Source organism: Hibiscus syriacus, unplaced genomic scaffold (genome assembly GCF_006381635.1).
Source record: "Hibiscus syriacus cultivar Baekdansim isolate YM2019G1 unplaced genomic scaffold, ASM638163v2 tig00109973_pilon, whole genome shotgun sequence".
Lineage (NCBI taxonomy): Eukaryota > Viridiplantae > Streptophyta > Magnoliopsida > Malvales > Malvaceae > Hibiscus > Hibiscus syriacus.
Window position 1 is genome coordinate 300621 of NW_024062544.1, and position 13647 is coordinate 314267.

The following is a 13647-nucleotide window of genomic DNA, read 5'->3' on the forward strand; positions in this document are numbered from 1 at the left end:
ATTTCCTTTTAAGTTGGCTTCACCAGATTCTGTTTCTTTTTCCCCCTATAATCATGATATTTCTAACTCATATTTTTTTTAATCTTTCATTTCCTTCCATGACTTCACCTGCTCCTTATTTACCTCATATTCCAGGCTCTCCTTCACAAAATCAACATGCATTAATTTCTCCTTCAGACTCTGTTTTACCTCAAGATACTCCAGATTTTGTTTCCATTGATCCTACAGGTGATCTTTTTCATACTTCAGTAGATGTTATTTCTACTGTTTCTATTCCTAGGTTTGTGTCCATTAGGACTTCTTCTAGAGTTTCTAAACCTTCATCTTGGTTGAGTGGTTACATTTATACATGTCAATGCGCTTCTCTTACAGGTCAATATCCTATATCTAACCACATTTCTTATTCTTATTTACCACAACATTCACCGTCTTTTATTTTTTTCTATTTCTGATTCCCTTGAACCTAAAATTTTTCAAGAAGCTCAATATGATCCCTGATGAGTTAAGGCAATACAGGAAGAAATTCAAGCTCTTGAGTTGAATAAAACTTGGTCTCTTGTTCTTTTTCCTCTAGGTAAAGTGTGCATTGGGTGTAAATGGGTTTTTAGAGTTAAGTTCAAAGCCTCAGGTGAGGTTAAGAGGTTCAAGGCAAGACTTGTGGCCAAAGGTTATAATCAGAGAGAAGGAGTTGACTTTGTGGATACCTTTTCTCCTGTTGCCAAGCTCATTACTGTTCGATTTGTTCTTGCCCTTGCTGCCATTTTTTATTGGCCTGATGAGTGTTCAGAATCGTTAATCTTTGTTCGTTATTTCTTCGATTTTGTGGAGTTATTGCTGCTGATTTGGTTGTGTTATGCCTATTTTTGTGCAGGTCCTTAATTTACAGAATTAGTGATAAAACGGGTGAATTCTGCATTTTTTTATTATTTGGTCACGGCTGGAGACATGGGCACGACTTTGGGCACGATGCGGTCTGACGTGGCAGTTTCTAGAAGGTCCAGTCAGCGGCGGTTTCTAGAGGACTTCTTCTGCACGCCTTCTGGAAAATTGACAAGTAGAGTTGCATTAGGAGACTAGTTTAAGTTTGAATTTAAATTTAAAAACAATTATCTTTTGTATTATTTAATTATTTTCTTTGCTTATCCTTTAGGCTTTGAGAGGCTATAAATACCCACTTGGGGTAAGCCTAAACTCATCACTCAAATTACATTCTTATTTTCTCTCTAGTTTTATTAAAGTTCTCTCTTTTTTACTTTTCAAGTTTTTCCCTTTTTTCTTTTATTTTCAAGCTTGTTTTCAATATGCTAAGTATGACTTTTGTCATGCTTAACTAAACTTTTCATAAGCTGAGAGCTGTCGCGATGATTCAATTCCAATGGGAGAATTGAAACGGTCCCTTAATATCTTTGGAATATCTCTCTCAATCTCTGCGCTTATTTTTCAAAATCAAAGATTGACTTTGGTCAAGAGGTTGTTGCGATTGAATGCGTGGGAGGAAGATTCGGCTTATAGAAAGCAATTCGACTTCCTGGGAACACACTTGGCGAGATAGCTTCGCCAAGAGGGATTTGAGATCGGAATTGACGGTTATAGAAGCAACAATCCGAGTCGGTCGCCATGAACTTAATGGTAATTGATCTACGACAATAGATGTTGATAAAATCAATTCCCGAAGCCGGAATCAAAGATTGCCTTGGGTATTCGGTATACAAGATCGAGTCATGGGGATAGCCCTTGTAGACAAAGTAACCGACGTGAATCCCGAAGAGAAAATCTTATTCGATGATCTAAAGGAAATTGAGTCAAAGCAAGGCTTTAGGTTATTTTTATCGTATTTATTCACAACCTTTATTCTCTTATTTTTTTTACTTTAATTGCTTTTATTTATTTAATCGTTTTTATTACTACTTAAATCTCATTCTACCAAAACCCCCCCATTTTACTATCTTTCACGCCTGACAGATACCAATCAAACTTAAATTAAGAATTTTCTAAGTCCCTGTAGATTCGACCCTACTTCTCTACGTACGAATTTTCCTTTATTTATTATCCGAGAAGAAGGAAATTATTTTGACATCGAAACGACAGTTGTCAAATTGGCGCCGTTGCCGGGGACTTCGCCAAAGTTACTAATTTTTGTTTGCTTTTGATTTATGACCAGGACTAATCCGGGAGCATTAGTGGAGTACGACCCGGAGATCGAAGCCAGAGCTAGGAGACTCCACGCAAAACCACTTCAGGAAAGAAGAAGACAACAAACAAATCCAGAAGAAGAATCGAATTTAGGTAATATAAATTCGATGGCCGATCTTACTATTCAGGAGTTAGCCGCCGCACCCACTGAACAAGGACCTATGTGCATTGATTTTCCCCAAGGCGAAACTCTGTACCAATTGAAAACCGGCCTTATTCATCTCCTCCCTACATTCCGTGGATTGTCAAACGAGAATCCACACAAACATCTCAAGGAATTTCACATGGTCTGCTCCAGCATGACACCACAGGGAGTAACCGAGGACCAAATCAAACTTAGAGCTTTTCTTTTTTCCTTAGCCGAATCGGCTAAGGAGTGGTTATTTTATCTTCCTCCTAATTCTATTACTACGTGGGCTCACATGACTCGTCTTTTTCTTGACAGGTTTTTCCCTGCGGCAAAAGTAAGTGAACTACGAAGAAGAATACTTGGAATTAATCAGCTTGATGGAGAGTTACTCTACGACTACTGGGAGTGGTTTAAGAAGTTATGTTCTAGTTGCCCACAACATGAGTTAACTGAACAAACACTCATTCAATACTTTTATGAAGGATTATCTCCCCTGAAAATGAAGATAATCGATGCAGCCAACGGTGGAGCCTTGGTGAATATGATTCATACTGAGGCTAGGGCCTTAATATCGACAATGGCTGCAAATTCCCAACAATTTCGCACAAACAATGAACCTTCTCAAAGGGTTCATGAGATAAGTTCATCTTCCTTAGAAAATAAAATTGACAAGTTAACTGAAGTAATAAACTCTCTTGTTATAGGAAAGACAGGACAAAACCGATTATGTGGAATATGTGCATTACCTGATCATCCAACAGACGGATGTCCACTGATTCAAGACGACGCAACAACTCAAGTCAATGCAGTCGGGAATTTCCCAGGATCTCCCCAAAGAGCTTATAATCCTTACGGAAATACATACAACCCAGGATAGAGGGATCATCCGAACTTCAGTTATGCCCAGAACCCAAGACCGAATCAAGGCTATCAAGCGAGACCTCCACCACCGCAATAACCGCAGAAGTCATCATTAGAATCGATTGTCGAGAGGTTAGCACTATCCCAAGAAAAATTCCAAACTCGAACTGAAGCCCACTTCCAAGAGATGGACAAACAGATAAGCCAATTGACTCAAGCCGTAGGGAGATTAGAGTCACAAAGGAGGCTACCATCACAAACTGAACCGAATCCAATAGAGAATGTTAGCGCCATCACCCTCCGAAGCGGTACAATTGTTGAACAACCAGACCCAAAGGAGGTAAGTTCAAGATCTCGGAAGAAAGAAGAAGATTCGAACTCCCAGAGGGAAGAAAAAGCTGATGATGCATGATCCCAGAAAGAGAATGATAAAGAACAAATAGACGACCCGACGTCATCTCCCTATGACGTGCCACCGCCTTTTCCATCGAGGTTAGTTAAAAAGTATAAAAAGACTGAGGAAAAGGAAATATTAGACATACTTTGGAAGGTGAAAGTTAACATACCTCTCCTCGAGGTTATCCGGAAAGTTCCAAGGTATTGCCGATTTTTAAAGGATCTCTGTACGACTAAAAGAAAGCTTACCGGGGTCGAGAAAGTGGATTTAGGCGCGAACGTCTCAGCAGTTTTCCAACGACCGCTTCCACCGAAGTATAAAGACCAATGTATGTTTTCAATACCTTGTAAAATTGGTGAGGTTAAAATCAAGCGAGCTATGTACGATCTAGGTGCCTCTATCAATATAATGCCTCTCTCCGTCTACAATTTAATTTCCACTAAGCCTTTGAAGGAGACGAGAGTTACACTTCAGCTAGCCGACAAATCAATTATTTATCCTGAATGACTCATAGAAAATGTTCTAGTAGAGGTAGAAAACTTAATTTTTCCTGCTTATTTTTATGTGATTGATATGAAAAATGATCGTAGCAACATTGGTTCTGAAATCCTCCTCGGTCATCCCTTTCTGAACACGACAAATACAAAAATTGATGTTCGAAGCGGTATTCTTACTATGGAGTTCGACGGTGAGATCTTAAAATTTGATGTTTATAAAGCAATGAGATATCCGGATAACGTTCATAGTATTAATTTTGTTGGCATTTTTGAACTTGTTGATGGTAAATCTAACTTGGTTGATGATTTATGCAAGGAATCAGATGATAAAAAAGACGACATAAGGGAGTTGAAAAATATTTCATTTGTTGATTCAAATTTGATCTTATCTCCTTTAAAAACTAAAGATTTACCTTCCTTTTTGCAGGCGCCAAAAATTAAGTCGAAATCATCAAGGAGTCATTTGAAGAAATAATTTTTTGGTAAAAAAAGATGTTTTGACGGCTATTCTTCTGGACAAGATTTTAAAATTGGGAAATATCCGAAGAAATCTTTGTGAGAATTTTCAAATTTCTCATAAGGAATTTCTTAGTTGGAAAAAACAAATGAAGTGGAAGTGTTTGTCACGAAACCTGTAGCCTGAACCAGGTCGTCGAGCCAACGACGTTAAACAAAAGCGCTTCATGGGAGGCAACCCATTGTTTTTTCTTTAAATTTTTATTTTTACTTTTTATTTTTATCGAGCATGTTTTATTTAATTTATATTTTTATTATGCAGGAACCGAAGATTTTTATTCAAACTTAAACAACGAAGAATTGAGAGATTATCATCCGAAAAATGCCAAATTCTACCCCTAAGAGCATGTAACGACACACGTTAGCACACTTCTAAGGAGACCAGTCGACATTAAATATGGGGAGTACTCTGTTCCTTCTCTTGCACTTTAATTTTTTTTCGTTTTGAGGCAAAACGCTTTAAGTGAGGGGGAGTAGAGTAGAGTGTAGGATTGAATTTCCCTTTGCTTATCTTTATGTTTCGATTCAAGTATGTGTTGGTTGAATTTGCAGAAACTTCACTGAATTTATTTGTCTTGTTGAAATTTTTTTGGAATGCTATGCTTGTTTGGGAACACATAATTGTTTAGGTTAGGATGTTCTTGATATCGAATAGCATGAATTGTGATAAGTTGATGTTTTTGTGATATTCCATGAATTTGTTGGTTGAAATGTGATTAGCTCAATGCATGAAACAATTTGCTAAGATTTGAGCCTTTACGAGCATATCATTTTTGCTCTCATTTTGTTTGATTGAGTGTGTCGAATTTGGCATTGGTATTCTAGAACCTGCATGTTAAATATTGTCGAGATTACACATGAACATGATGCTTAAAGATGATTTGGGCACCTTAGGATTAACCATTCTGTTTCCCGACTAAAAAGCCTACCTATGCATTTTCCCCTTTGCTAACCACTTTTGAGCTTATTCTCGTTTCTTTATTTTCACCATATTCATAAACCCGAGCCTTTTTATTTTATCCCTCTTTTCTACCTTTTTCAGGGCAAGTGAATAATTTTACCGTTGTATTCTCCATCGAAAAAAAATGTTGAATGAATGAAAAAAATAGCAGTTCGAAAGAAAAAAAAGGGTTGTTCGAAAGAAAAAGAGAGAGAAAAAAAAGACATGAAAGAAAAAAATGGAAAACAAAACAACAAAAGTGTGAAAAAGAAAAAAATGCATTTCTACAAGAAATTTGTTGTTTGATATGTCGTCTTTTTATCTTGTTGTGCTTAATGTTTTAATGGAGTTGAAATTATTATTTGTTAGTTCCTTGCCTTGAATTTGTAGCCATATTTTTAGCCTTTTCCCCACCTTTACCTAAGCCCCGTTACAACCAATAAAATACCCTTTGATTTATGCATTTTGTTCTTATTAGTAGTGGAGATTTGATTTACTTGCAGGCTTATGGTAATACCGTGTCAATTCTAACATTGAGTGTTTCTTTACCCCAAACACATTGAGTGATTTGAGTGAATCCGGGTAAGGTGTTGAGTTATGAGCATTGAGATTAATGAATGAACGAATATTACAATTGCACTTGACTTGTTCCAATTGGTGATGTTCAATTGATTGATTTCTTGACTTGAATAGTTATTGTGGTCTCTACCTTGCTTTCTTGAATATGAAACTTGACAAAGAACGTTTAATGAAGTGTTTGATTGATTTCGTTAATCATACTTGAGGACAAGCATGAGATAAGTGAGGGGGAATTTGATGAGTGTTTAGAATCGTTAATCTTTGTTCGTTATTTCTTCGATTTTATGGAGTTATTGCTGCTGATTTGGTTGTGTTATGCCTATTTTCGTGCAGGTCCTTACTTTCAAGAATTAGTGATAAAACGGGCGAATTCTGCATTTTTTTATTATTTGGTCACGGCTGGAGACATGGGCACGACGCGGTCTGACGTGGCAGTTTCTAGAAGGCCCAGTCAGCGGCGGTTTCTAGAGGACTTTGTCTGCACGCCTTCTGGAAGATTGGCGAGTAGAGTTGCATTAGGAGACTAGTTTAAGTTTGAATTTAAATTTAAAAACAACTATCTTTTGTATTATTTAATTATTTTCTTTGCTTATCCTTTAGGCTTTGAGAGGCTATAAATACCCACTTGGGGAAGCCTAAACTCATCACTCAATTTACATTCTTCTTTTCTCTCTAGTTTTATTAAAGTTCTCTCTTTTTACTTTTTAAGTTTTTCCATTTTTTCTTTTATTTTCAAGCTTTGTTTTCAATATGTTAAGTATGACTTTTGTCATGCTTAGCTAAACTTTTCATAAGTTGAGAGCTATCGCGATGATTTAATTCCAATGGGAGAATTGAAACGGTCCCTTAATATCTTCGGAATATCTCTCTCAATCTCTGCGCTTATTTTTCAAAATCAAAACAGTTTTCAAAATCAAAGATTGACTTTGGTCAAGAGGTTGTTGCGATTGAATGTGTGGGAGGAAGATTCGGCTTATAGAAAGCAATTCGACTTCCTGGGAACACACTTGGCGAGATAGCTTCGCCAAGAGGGATTTGAGATCGAAATTGACGGTTATAGAAGCAACAATCCGAGTCGGTCGCCACAAACTTAACGATAATTGATATACGACAATAGATGTTGATAGAATCAATTCCCGAAGCCAGAATCAAAGATTGCCTTAGGTATTCGGTATACAAGATAAAGTCACGGGGATAGCCCTTGTAGACAAAGTAACCAACGTGAATCCCGAAGAGAAAATCTTATTCGATGATCTAAAGGAAATTGAGTCAAAGCAAGGCTTGAGGCTATTTTTACCGTATTTATTCACAACCTTTATTCTCTTATTTTTTACTTTAATTGCTTTTATTTATTTAATCATTTTTATTACTACTTAAATCTCATTATACCAAACCCCCCCATTTTACTATCTTTCACTTCTGACATAGACCGATCAAACATAAATTAAGAATTTTCTAAGTCCCTGTGGATTCGACCCTACTTCTCTACGCTACGAATTTTCCTTTATTTATTATCCGAGAAGAAGGAAATTATTTTGACATCGAAACGACAGTTGTCATGGCCCCTTTGGTAAATGGATGTTCATAATCCTTTCTTGCAAGGTGATTTACATGAAGAGATATACATGGAGTTACCTCAAGGATTTTGTAGTCAGGGGGAGAATGTTGTATGTAGACTACAAAAGTCCCTTTATGGCCTAAAACAAGCCTCGAGACAATGGAATGATAAGCTTACAGAAGCTTTACTTTTAACAGGCTATGATCAAAGTAAACATGATTATTCTATGTTTACTAAGAGACTTGGGGCTAACATTGTGGTACTTTTGGTTTATGTTGATAATCTACTGATTACTGGAAATGATGTGAAGATGATTGCAGAGTTGAAAGAAGTTTTGCATAGGAGTTTTAAAATGAAAGACTTGGGTGAGTTAAAGTATTTTCTTGGTTTAGAAGTTTTGAGAACAAAGGAAGGAATACTTCTAAATCAAAGGAAGGAATACTTCTAAATCAAAGGAAGTATGCTCTTGAGTTTATTCAAGATATAGGAGTAGGTGGTGCAAAGCCTGCTACAACACCTTTGGAGCAAAAATACTAAATCCACTACAGTGGATTATGACAACTCACTTCAACAGCATAACCAAAAGGAAGACAACTTGGTTGACAAAGCAAAATTTCAGAGGCTAATTGGAAGATTGCTGTATTTGATACACACAAGGCCTGATATATCTTTTTCAGTTCAACACTTGAGTCAATTTATGCACCAACCAAAGAAAGAACACATGGAAGCAACTCTTAAGGTGGTAAGATACATCAACAAGATTCCTGGTTTAAGAATTATGTTGAAGGCTTCAAGCAGTTGTCAGCTTGTAGCAAGTTATGATTCAGACTGGGCAACCTGTCCAATGACAAGAAAATCAGTAACAAGTTTTTGTATTAAACTAGGAGACTCATTGGTTTCATGGAGATCTAAAAAACAAAATACCATAGCAAGGTCTTCAGTAGAAACTGAGTATAGGAGCATGGTTATAACAACTTCAGAGCTAGTTTGACTAAAAGAGCTACTAGAAGAGCTTGGAATCAACAATGACCAACCAATAAAGATCTATAGTGACAACAAGGTTGTTTTACAGATTGCAACTAATCCAGTGTTTCATGAAAGGATAAAACACATAGATATAGATTGTCACCTCATAAGGGGGAAAATTCAGAAGGGTTTGTTCCAAACAGAATTTGTTCCAACCTCAGAGCAGCAAACTAATATTTTAACAAAGGCACTTGGTGTTTCACAGCATGAATATTTGTTATCCAAGTTGAGAGTCAAAGACGTGTTTTACCTCCCAACTTAAGGGGGAATGTTGAGCATAAAAATTTAGTTAGCTATTTCTGTATAGTTAGGAATTAGTTAGAAGTTGATTAGAAGCAATTTCTTTGTAATTAGCACTATATATAGACATTCTGTATACATTAAATTTTATAATAATGAATCAGAGGTATTTCAGTATTTTTGTTTTAACATAATTAACAAAAGTATACAATTAATGTAAGTGATTATCGATATTCAAAATTGGTAATATAACAAATCAAATTAATTGATTCTATTAATTTGCTTATAAATATCAAAATTAATGGGTTTTTTTTTCTTTTTATAAAACCCGATGCTATCAATTAATTAATTAATTCTAATTCCCACTGATATATTATTGGGTTTATTTAAAAAATAAAAGTAATAATAATAAGGGTAAAATACATAAATGATCATTCGACTATGGACATATTTTGTTGAATATCATGATTATTAAAAGTTACAAAATGATCATTTGACTATATGATATTATTTTGTCGAGTCCTTTAATTATTAAAGTTACAAAATGATCATCTAATTATTTATATGTTTTAAACTCATTATTTTGCAGTTAAAATTGACAACTGTCTGAACTAGACGTTAATTTACTTAAAAAATCGAATTACAACTTAGAACAAAAGTTAGAACCCAATTATTAACATGTGGCGTCTCCATGTAATTACAACTATGATTTTGAGCTTCCATGGATTGGAACTTATTTATCATCATTCAGTCCACCATTAAGCCATGACTATCCTCAATTGCGTTCATCTTTATGTATTTTTTTAATAACATTTTAGGCTGATTAATTTGAATTAAATTTTATAAAATTTATTATAAAAATGACATTTTTAATTTATTTTTATAATTTATAATATTAAAATTTAATGCTTTTATCTTTATTTAGAAAATCTTACATCTCCAATAATTATTTTTTTCTAATATCATCTAGATCACATTTAAAACTAACCTCTACTCGGGGGGGGGGGGGACTAACCCATCAACGAAATGCAAGGCTTTTTGGTTATGGCATAATTGTCAACGAAATCTTAATTTAATGGTGATATTTAGAATTTTGATAATTCATGTAGGAGTGAATTAAGAAATTATATTATAAATTCAAGATAAAATTATAATATTTTGGTGCCTAAACCAAAAGATTTGTGTTAAAGTTACAAACAAAGATTTTGATAGTATCTCTAATTATTTTTCATGATGAATTTTGGTAAAAAGTTCTAGTAGATCTCTCATAATTTCAAATTTGACAAATTAATCCTTATTATAAAATATTTTAAAAGCCTCATTTTAAATACATCTTTTGAGAGGGACTTGTACGTACCGTTAATATATCAAAAACGTTTTTTTAAAGGAAATAGTAATGTAGTGATTAATTAAATCAAACCAATGATTAGAATTCCTTATTTATTCATTGGTGTTTGAGGGTCAAATTTTGATCACCATTCAACTACATGAGCTATACCTATAAAATGGGAAAAAGAAAAAAAAAGTTGAACAAGGTACGAAAAAAGGATTTGGTTAAAGCTCAAATATGCTTTTCAAAGCACACCTTTGGTGATTAATTTAAAGCAATCATAATCACCCATGAGACTTGCAATTAAACTACTCTAAAAACAAACGTGAAGCTCTCATGAAGCCCATAATTGTTAACAATGTTTTATTTCTATTGACATACACACATGATTTGCACGGTTTCTTTCCTCTATAAAATTAAGTATTTTTTTTTATCAATTGTGGTCGGGATGGATGAAAATTTGAAATTTTCATATAGTTTAAGCGTTGTCTACTGATAATATGTTTTTGTCCTCTTAAAATTTTATAAATTCTTCTATTAATATGAAATTTTGCGTCCGTTTCTAATTCAGACTATTCATGGCGTTTTGGTGTTATATATATGAGTTGGCTTAGCAGTGACGTTTAACTGCACTTGTCTGCTTCTATTTCCTTCAGTCTCATTAACGATTCTGAGTTCCTAATAGTTGACTTGGACACCAAGTTGCAGTTTAAAATTATGCAAATGGTTTCTTAATTAACTCTATTTGATACTTAAACCCAGTTAATTATTGTTGGAGCCCTCGACTGTTGGAAAAAAGAAATAAGTTTTGGTCTAATTATGACTAATTAAGCTCAATTTATTATTCAGATAAGTTCAAATGATGATTGCCCATAGGAGAATTGTGGCTTTAAAGGAGTGTTAGTGCACTGTAATATGGAGATAAGTTTAGTTAATGCCTATGGTCCGAATGTTCAAGGTGATAGATTGGAGTTCTTTCATCAATTCAATGACGTAATAGAAAATTTGAGTATTGCTATTATAGTCGGTGGATATTTTAATACTGTCAGAGTGGAAACGGAAAGAACTGGGGTGTATGGTAACTCGACTGCAATGAGTCTTTTTGAGGATTTCATCTTAAGATGGGATTTGGTTGATGTCCCACTTTCAGGGAGTATCTTTACGTGGTTAAGGGGTGGAAAGAATGTGGCAGCGAGCAAGGTGGACAAAATTTTAATTTCAATGGATATCGCATGTAAGTTCCCTCATCTTATGCAATTCATCCTCCCCAGAAGTATATCAGATCACAAGCCAGTCATTATTAAAGATGTAACTATAAAAAAAACGCATCCGACCTTTCAAGTGGTTCAACCACTGGGCAGAGGACTTTGAATTCTTTGAAATAGTCAAAAAATTATGTGAATCTAACCAGGGAAATGGCATCGATCATATTCTAAGGGTGGTAAAGATTGCGACCAAGGAGTGGGTGATGGCAATTCGTGAGAAGGATTTTGAATCCATTCAAGAGATTGAAGAGAAGATTGATGCCTTAGAAAATATTTGTTTATCTAATGGGAACAATGGTGCAGTCCAATCTAAAATGGTTGTTTTGAAGGCAAAGTTGTGGGCGGTTCTGAGGCAGGAAGAACGTGAGCGGCTGCAAAATCTAGATTACGGTGGTTCAAAGATGGTGATAAAAACACCAAGTTTTTCCATCTAATATCCGCATCGGGAGGAAGAATGAATCAGATTTCGAAGCTCAAGGTCGACAACTCGATATGAAAAAACCATAAAGGTATCCAACAAGCCTTTGTTAATTACTTCTGAAATGATTATAATGATGTGAAGACATTACCTGTTAAGAGGTTTGATGTTCCCCTCAAGATATTAAGTGCTACATCAAGATGGCTTATTGAAGGTTCTTTTTTTAGAGCGAGGTATGGTTCACCATTAAACCGTCGGATGGATTGAGAGCACCTGGACCGGATGGATTCAATTTGGATTTCTTTAAGAAGTTCTGAAAGTTCATTAAAAGAGACGTTATAAAATTTTTGGATGATTTCTATTAGGGTAGGGTCAGCAACTTTTCATTCAATCGAGCTTTTATCTCTCTTATCTCGAAGAAGATTAGTGCAAATTGTCCGAAGGATTTTAGACTGATTTCCCTAGTGGGAAGCTTGTACAAGATTGTGACTCGCGTTTTGTCCAAAAGAATGACTAGTTGTCTTAATGAAGTCATTGGAGAAAATCAGTTCGCCTTCATTGCTGGAATTCAGATTATAGATTGTGCTCTAATTGCGAATGAAGTCATAGATGATATGTTAAAGAAAAAATAAATGTTCAAGGAGGATTTTAGTAAAGCGTATGATACTGTGGATTGACATTTTCTGAATCTGATTTTAAAGAAAATGTGTTTTGGTAGAAGATAGAGGAAATGGGTAAGCATTTGCATTTCATCCCCTTCAATTGCAGTGTTGGTAAACAGATGTCCATCGAATAGATTTTCCATTAAGAAGGGTTTAAGGCAAGTATGTCCACTTTCGCTGTTACTCTTTAATATTGTGGGTGAGGCTCTTAGTAGATTGTTGAATAAAGTGGTAGAGGCTGGTTTTTTTAATGGTGTTAGCGTGGGAGCTGGAAGATTAGTTCTGTCTCATATCCAATTTGCAGACGACTTGCTTATTTTTTCGGAAGCAAATCTTACGATGATTAAAAATCTGAAACGAATTATTAAAATGTTCGAAATAGTTGTTGGGTTGAAGCTAAATGTTTAGAAGACCAAGCTTTTCAGTGTCAATGTGGAAGAAATAGAATTAAAAGGTGGGCTGATGCCATTCACTGTGGTTGGGCAGTGCTCCCTACTACATATTTGGGTCTCTCGTTAAGTCACAAATGAAATTCCAAGGCTTTATGAAAACCGGTTCTAGATAACGTTAGGACTCAATTAGACAGTTGGAAAGGAAAACTTCTATCTTTGGAGGTAGAATTACTTTGATTAGACCGGTACTGGTCGATTTACCAATGTATTTTATCTCCTTATTTTCTATTCCAATTTTGGTAGCCGATAAGCTAAATAAGTGTATAACGAACTTTGTCTAGTGAGCTAAGTCGGGCAGAGTCATTCATTAGATTAAGTGGGATAATATTTGTGGGCCTAAGTTGCATAGGGATTTGGGTATATTCGATGTTAAAACCAGCAATCGAGCTATGTCAAATAAATGGATTTGGTGTTATATTGAGGAAGATGATAGCTTATGGAAAAAGGTAGTGGTTGCAAAGTATGATTACGATCTGGATTCAATTCTCCCAAAAGTAGTCAAGGCTCGAAACTCCTCTTAGATATGGCATAATATCATTGCTTTGTCGTCTTTAAATGGGGATGTGTTTGCTTTAGATTTGAG